Source organism: Lygodium microphyllum, chromosome 28, assembly GCF_053477565.2.
Source record: "Lygodium microphyllum isolate KBCC chromosome 28, Lygodium_microphyllum_v1.1.10, whole genome shotgun sequence".
In the NCBI taxonomy this organism is placed as follows: domain Eukaryota; kingdom Viridiplantae; phylum Streptophyta; class Polypodiopsida; order Schizaeales; family Lygodiaceae; genus Lygodium; species Lygodium microphyllum.
In genome coordinates, this window is record NC_141162.1 from 97,755,830 (window position 1) to 97,765,071 (window position 9,242).

The window sequence follows — 9,242 nt, forward strand, 5'->3', positions numbered from 1 at the left end:
CATTGCTTTTTACTTCATGACAAGTGGCTGAAGCAACAAGGTCATCACTTGCGATATCATTGGGTGTGGTCAAATGGTGTTGCATTGCAATTCAAGGCACGATGACATTTTTACTTTGTTGCAAGATACTAGTAGCTGACATGCTTGAATATGATGCATTTCGCTGCATTGGAACATGGAAAAGGAGAGCATGATGGTGTTGGGAGTGTCATCAAGAGAACACTTATATGCATGAGTCAAAATTAAATACAACACCTACAAATGTGCGTGATTGAGTGGCTAATTTTATATATGCAACATTTGTTCACAAAGGATAATCACATACATGCAATACACAGAGTTTTTTGACTAGTTTCGTAGGATGATGTGTAGTGGGCTCTCCAATGGGATTATAAGAACGTTCAAGAATCTCGTATAATCCATTACATTGATGGATATTCAATTGAAAACCCATGGGGTACTTGTCTTAAACACTCTCATGCTTTTGTGATCCATGTGTAAGTGGGAAATGGAGGATATACAAGAATATGCAATACATAGAAGAATGGAAATATATATCCATTGTACCATTGCAACAACTGGATAATGCAAACTGTGAGGAAGAGGAAGGGGATGGGGAGAATGGTAGTAATATGAATACTTTGGCAATGAGTCAAGACATTAATCTTCCAATGTACTAGGGAAATCCTCAAATTTTGTGTGAAATGTTGTCCATTGGGGATAAATTTGTAGTGAAGGTAACTAAGGCCACTGAGGACTTCTACCTTGTGAAATGCACAAAAACCATGTGCTAGACAAAGAGAGCACAAAAGGATAAGTGATGTAATGGAATTGTTAGAGGTGGACTTGTTGTTAAAGGCTTCTACTATGGCCAAGTGGAGAGAAGACATGGTACATATAGTCTTTTCGACCATACACCTCCGATCATGATCTAGTCCCAGTTTATAAGAGCCATAGCATTCTCAATGGAGCCTATATCTAGACTCCAAAACCAACATAGGCTAACCTTTGAGATATATAATAATATATAAAATAGCATGACATATGGTGATGGAGTAGAAGAGAATGATGCCATGTTATCTCTCCCACCTCTACCAATGCCCTAGGGAAGTGGATAAATTTGTACTTCTCCTAATCATGGAATAACATTTTTTTTAATGAGCTTCTATGTCACCATGTCTATATTTACCTTCCTCCACTTCATAATATAGTACCCACTTCAATACCTCTGTATTCTCAACTTTGAATATTACAATCCCAAAATTGATAGTTACATTACCAAAATTGGAACTTTTAGTATCAAAATTAGTACTTGTAGTATCAAACTTGGTACTTGGAGTTTGAATTTTGGTACATATAGTACCAAATTTTGAAACCTTTCAATTCCATACTTTGGTACCCACAATACCAATTCTAGAATCTATAGTACCAAAATTTGAAACCTCTTAGTTTCATATTTTGAGCTCTATAGTATAATTTTGGTATCCATAGTGGAAGTCTAAAAGTCGTTTTCTTTGCTTCAAGAAACTATTATGCTAAATGTATATGTCTCATTGTAGGAGTTATATTGTCATATCTTGCATGGAAAATGCAAGATAGTAAAACTTTAGAACATAGTCATACCCTCTAATTTTTATTTGTAAGATGGTTTGATTCAAATATTTTTAAGATAGTAAAACATTGCATAATTAAGGTTCAAATATATGACTTTAATGGTTACAAAACTTTTTTCTTGTAAGCATATGATGTTTTTAATTAGGTTTAGAGTCCTTATAATACATTGAAATACAAAAATGTATTTTATTTGACAAAAGAGATTGTTGTGCTACATGTATTGTACATTATAAGATTGTCCAAGAAAAGAGAAGTGAAAATTTTAGAGAAACACAAAATAGAGTGGTCCCTAATATTTTATACCATCTCTTTGGTCATGTGTGTCTCCAATCAAACACAACTCCACTAAATATGGTGCTAATTAAAGCAAAACTTGGTATGTACCACTTTAATGGGCAAACGGTCCAATCCTTGGAATGTACTACTAGACCAATTGACAAAAAGTTGACATCAAGGTGCCAAATACTTTCCCTTGATGTGAAATCTTGAGGAAGATTAACTTATTATCCCTAGGGTAACTTTTATCCAGTAAGAAATGCCCCTTCCACTTGACATTGTCAAATAACTAAGGTCAACTTTCATCCCTACTCGACCTTCTTGTAATCATATTTGAATTTTCTTTGAATGATGAGGAGATGTATGCCAGTGGGAATCTCATGTATGGTTTTGTATAGTGACACTGGAACTAGTTATTTGTTGACCATTCCATAACTACAACCAAAAAATCTAACTCTTCCCTATGTAAAGTCATGACTTGGTTACTTGATAACACCAAATTTGGTGCTATTACAAGATCTATATATGAAAACTTCAGAGAGGTACAACATAAGCTACTTTAAAACATCACTTTGCCCTTCAATTTGCATGAAAAATAGTGTAAAAATAGCTCAAAATAAGCAATTATCAAATAGAGAGCTGTGAATTTTAGAGGAACATAATATAGTGTGGTCCATAACAATTTTTACCACCTCTTTAGTCATGTGCGTTGTTATAAAAAATTGTTGCACCAAATATGGTGCTAGTTAGAGCAAAACTTGGTGGTTGATAATACCAATTTGGTATTATGTAATGTCAAATTCTTAAAAAACATTATGAGAACTTTAGAGAAGCATAATATAAGCTAATTCAAAACACCAATTCTATCACTTTGAACCTACACATTGTCCATGTCATACCATAGTGCCAAATATGGTACTATCAGTTTTGTACTATAATTCCAAATCTAATACTAAATATTACCAAATTTGATACTACATATGACCACAGTTGACAATGTTCATTACCACTTTCATATTAAGCAAGAGTAATAAAAAATTTTAAAAAGTACAAAATGTATGTAGAAACACCACTTCTATTACTAGATAAGAATATAGACATTAAAGAATGTTAGAAATATATTAAAAAAAGTGCATTAGACAAGACAATAAATACAACAGGTGGATTTCCATTACAATATGTGTGTATATATAAAGTGTGTTCCATGGTACAATGTATCACTCAATGTCAAGGGGGTCAAATCAATAGGAGTGTCCCTCTCATTGAATGAAATAATCAATAACAATGAGGGGGGACATGTCACCTTGTAGATTTGACAACAAATACATTACCAATGTTGGTACGTATAGTACCCATTTTGCTACCCACTGTATCCATTTTGGTACTGTACATTATTAACATTGTCCAAAAATAGAGAACTACGAATTTTAGAAAAACGCATTATAGTGCGGTACACAATATTTTGTATCACCTCTTTGTTCTCCAAATGAACACTTCTACACCAAATATGATACTAGTTAGAGCATAACTTGGTACCTAATAGTACCAAATTTGGTATTGTGTAATGTCAGATTGTTAAAATGCCTCTTTACAAAAATTTTAGAGAATCACAACTTAAGCTACTTCAAAACATTATTTCTATCACTTTGAACCTATAGATTTTCCATGTCAGACTATCGTACCAAATATGGTACTATTAGCTTTGTAGTACAGTTTCAAATTTGGTAGTAAATATTACCAAATTTGGTACTATGTAGTACCAAAGTTGGTAATGTGAAATGCCACTCTAGCATCAAACAAGAGTAATAAAATTTTAAAAAATGTGTAAGAGATGCCAAAATACCACTTCTATTACTATATAAGACTATAAATATCAAAGATTACTAGAAATACATCAAAGATGGTACATTGGACAAGACAATAAATACATGAGGTAGGTTTTCATTACAATATGTGTGTGTATACAAAGTGTGGTCCATGGTATAATGTTTCACTCAATGTTAGGGAGGTCAAATTGATAGGAGTATCCCTCCATTACATAGGAAATAATTAGCAACAATGATTTGGGGGGGGGGGGGGGGGGGGGGAAGGCAGGGGGAGGGGGAGGGGAGGGGGGGAAAATGTTCTCTTTTAGATCAAACAATGGATGCTTGCAACTATATAACATTGAATAGGCATCCTCAATCTAGCCATTTGGCCAAGGCTCAATTATGTCTTACAAGTGCACGAGCTGTCTTGGGTCATAATATGAAGGTCCATGTGTTTTGAGCCTCACCCAAACAGTCCTTAGCAGCTTCAAGAACACAAGCTTATTGTCAACCTCATTTAACACATGCAGGATGTCATGAATAGAAGTTAGCCACTCCTCAAGTTCTCATGATTGAAAATGTTTGTTAAAAAATATCAAGTGAAAGCACTCATCATGCCATTATACTTATAAATAGATGAGACTAGAACACCACGTGAAGTTATACCTTTAAATAAACCTACTTTATAAAAACATCAAGGAAAGTACTTTTCAAGGTATGAATTAGCCTTGGACTTCAATTATAAGACCATATCCTAATATTTACTTTCTAAATCAAAGAGATGAGCACTTTCTTTGCATCAGGCCTCAGTGCACAATACAAGTGGTTGTGGGCACACATTATACATGGTTTACAATGAATTGGCAATGTAAAATCCAACTTTGGTGGTGGTTCTATATAGGCCAAGATTATATGATCGACATCAAATATTATTAGTCACATGCCATGATCAATCACATCCTTTTGTAGCTTTGTGCTAGCAATTTATCATTTAGCCACCAAGGATTAATTACTATAATGCCAAAAGCAATGATGAATCAAGGAAGACAAAGACAATGAAGGCATAACATGATAGAGACCCAACTCACAACTAGAATCTCATAGAGTACCAAGTGTTGTCATAACAAAGCTTCATCTTGGTACTAGATAGTAGCAAAGCTGAACCAAACCAACAACATTCCTCTGTTATAACGCCCAACACAACTTTGGTACTAGTTTGAAACCAAATGTCTAGTCCAAGTTCATGAAGAGTGCATGAAATGAAAAGGAAATCTCGAATTTTTTTTCGAAGGAGATAGATTATTCACAATGATCTCACCATTATGAGCTAGTTATTGAAAAAGTTTTCTTTTAATTAACTTATTCTATGTTTTACATTCGAACTATGCATTAGATTGATAAACAATAGGGTCAAGTACAAAGAGTTGTTGCAACAATTACAATTTGCAAGCACGGCGCTTATTACAATGACCATGGGGGCACTTCTTCCCTACTATAAAAATGATCTCTAACAATATGTAATCACCTAGAGATTTTGCCACTACTCTAGCCATCTCTTCTGAATCAACATCTCCCTTGGCAACTCCAATATCACCCTCTTTGCTATCAAATAGGCCCTTGATTGTCCCTCTATCTCAATACTCACTCTCTCAACTCTGTCCTCAAAACCCTCTGTCCCCTTAGCCTCATCCACCAACTTGCTACCACTAGCAGGAACCATGCCCTCTTTGGTGCCTCTTACCTCTTCCTCACTAGCCTCCTTACTACCCCCCTTCTTCCCACCACAAGCCGCTCCTCCAATTTTAGTATTAATAACATCTAGATCCCCTTCAGCCTCAACCATGTGTAGCAACATCTCATCAGTGGAAGGGGGTTTCTTAGCCTTGGTGTGCTCCACATCTGGCACATCATTGGTGATGATCACAGGTTCAACAACACTAACTCTTGGGTTATCTTTGCCTTCAGGAGTCACCCTCTCCTCCATATCAAAGCTCCCCTAGTTGTCCCATATTGTGTCCTTATCCAACTCCACCACACTCCCCTTCCCCTCTATTCCACCACACTTTAGGTCCTATAGCAAATTGCATACCTTCTCCCAGCTATATGAGTAGTCTTCCCATCTTTAATGTTTGGTGTGCTCCACATCTCAAACACCATATTTGATTATCATAGGTTCAACAACACCACCTCCTAGGTTATCTTTCCCTCCCACAGTCACCCTCTTCTCCATATCAGAGCTCGCTTGGCTATCCCCTATTGTGTCCTCATCTAGCTCCACCACACTCCTCTTTCCCTCCATCCCACTATAGTTTAGGCCCTATAGGACATCGTGTACCTTCTCCCAACTATACAAGTCCTCAAACATCTTACTAGCAGAGAAAACTTTGCTACTCTTGGTCCATCATACTCCATGTTATCTGCACTCTTCCCATCTTCAAGGACCTCAGCCACATGTTCCTCATCTAAAAAATAACCACAAGAGATTCCAAAAGCATGATCAGACCAAATCAACATTATAATTGACACATAAAATCACCATCATAGTGAAAACTTACTCTTCACATTATGTAGTACTCAATGATCCATACTTTTGCCAGTATTTCAATGCTACAACCCTCTTTTACACAAAAACCATAGAGCTACATTGGAGCAAAGGGGATGGCATTGATGCCTACACCCAAGCAGGAAGTTGCCCATAATATGTGTCAATTCCAATGGCTCCCCACACACAACACAAATACCAAACACATGGATTGTCATGTCTCCATCTACAATATGTGGCCTAGGAAGAGGATGAACCTCTTTCCCTTCTTCACATCAGTGATCACCTGGTTGAAAAAGTCCATGTGGACATGTCCTTGCTTGCAACAATCGCCCTCTAGCTTGCTGTATTGTGAGACTGTCAAGTGAAAAAATCGAAATAAATAAACTTATAAAAGCAAAACATCATAGAAGTCAACTACCAAATATCATTTCACCTACTACATGACAACAATCTGCTACTACTAAATAGTATTTGACCTACTAGATTGAAAAACAATCCACTAGCAAACATCATTTAAGAAAAACCAAACTAGCTACCAACAATACCAAAACTCCCAAACAATATCTATGTATTACCAAATGAGCTACAATGGAATACCAAAACTACCAATCAATACCTACCCAAATGTAGGCAACTCCAAGTAGTATAGACAATGCCAAAAGGTATAAATTAATAATATCAACCACTACCAAAAAAAGTTAGAGCCAATACCACCAAAAGCACCAAATGTACCAAAGAGTACAAAAACTACCAAATGATGCCAATAATATCTAGAGACTACTCAAATAGCTAGAGATGATACTAAAATGTACCAAATGTACTAAGGGAAACCAAAAAATAACTTAGTACCAAAGGTACCAAAAGGCAACAAATATACCAAAGTCCATCAAATGCTTCAAATACCAAAGGGCTTGAAATGTATCAAAGAGGACTAGAATTACTAAAATATACTAAAAAGAGCCAATGTACCAAAGCAAACCAGAATCACCAAAAAGCTAGAGGTACTACCAAGAAGTACCAAATGTACCAAAAGAGGCCTAGAACTACCAAAAGATACCAATTTTAACTAGAGCCAATACAAAAAAATAGCTAGATGTAGTACTAAAATATACCAAAAGCACCGAAGAGAACTAGAAAATGACGTAGTACCAAAAATACCAAAATACACAAAATGTACTAAAGTTCACCAAATGCTTCAAATAGGAAGCAAAGATACTAAAAGAGAACTTTTTAAAAACTTAGGAACCAAAGGTACCAAAGAGAGCTAGAAAATAACTTAGTACCAAAGGTAGTAAAAGGCACCAAATGTACCAAAATTCACCAAATGCTTCAAATACTAGAGATCTCAAAATGTACCAAAGAGGACTAGAACTATCAAAATATGCCAAAAAGAGCTTGAGGTAGTACCAAAAAACAATTTACCAAAAACAATCAGGGAGATTTAAACCAAGAAACAACAAATGCATCAAAAGGTCAAAAAGCACCTTATATGATTTCAAACAACAGCAAATGTACTAAAAACTATAAATGCACCAAACTATCAAAAAGCTCCAAGTGCATTAAAGAGAACTAGAACTACAACAAGATACCAAAATTACCCATAGATGGTTTTGGAAAGCACCTAGTACAATAAATGTTTAGAGGCAATGTCAAAAAACACTAAATGGATAAAATATTCAAAAAGCACCTCAATATCAAAGAGTATTAGAAAGTACCAAATGTACCCTATATTTTCAAATTAACAAAATGTACCAAAGAGCACCAAATTATTAGAGAGGACTAGAATAACCAAAAACTTTGAGAATCTCTAAATGAAAGCTAGTTCGCTAAAGAGCTCTACCAAAGATTTCCAAGATTTCCATGTAGCAACAGTACCAAGGACAAACGAAGACAAAGTGCATTGAGTATATTTGTTCCGAACTGAGATCTTTCTTGAGTCCTTATATGTTTTCATTTACCCCAATGCATTGCAACATTTATTAGCTCACTCCTAGATTAGCTTCCACTTCCTTTACTTTTGCATCATTACATGGAATTTGCTATCGAAGCACTTGAACATGAACTTTGTATACTTTAATGTCATCCCTTCTGTGCCCAACCACTACATTCAACCCTTTGTACCTTAATAATGTCTTCTTCTTTTGGTAAATCGAAAGCTTCAGCTACAACAACCCATTCAATGTATCCTTGGTCTTGCAAAGCATCCTCTCCACTAGTGATTCCAAGTTAGCAATGTAATCACAAACCGGCCCTACATACCCAAGCTCTATCTCTATACACATGTTGCTTGCAAACTTTGACATGGAAGGCTTCTTCTTAAGAGGGACGCCAACCTGGGAGGCACAATTCGCCCTTCTTCATGTCTCAATCTTCCATTGCAACCCCCATGGCCTATCTTGCACATCTAAATTACACTTTGCCCAAACCTAGCCCATGCAACTTTGTGGCCTACAAGGTCTTTTGTCACAGTATGGCATTGCTCAAATGTGTACCTACATGCAAACTTGGCATGATCTCACCACAAGATAGGGATGCTTGATACACCTTATGCAAAAGCAACCTACAATCATTGACCAAGTGAGGGTGGATGTGATTCAAGGAGTTTGACCTTTATTATGCTTGTGTTTGAAGACAATAATCAATGCTCTTTAGGGAGGCATAATCCCTTAAGTCCTTTGGAAGCTCCCCTTCCAGACTCAAGCCATACTCCACATGTAGTTGCTCTGATCTATGGAAAAATTTGTTTAGTTGTGGGTATTCTTCCATTTTGATTTTTCTAAAAAGTGTCAATTGATACTCCAAAGTAAGGCACGCCCTAGCCCTCTTCTTCAACAAAAGTAACAATACTTATCATATAATGATTTTAGAAAAAGAGGAACTTTTCAAGTGCTTAATGCAAAGTCTTGGTAGAGGTAATGCATGGTCCAAAACCACCAAATTTGATATTGTAAAGTACCAAATTTGATGCTAGTTATGTTGAAAATGTCCAAAACTAGACA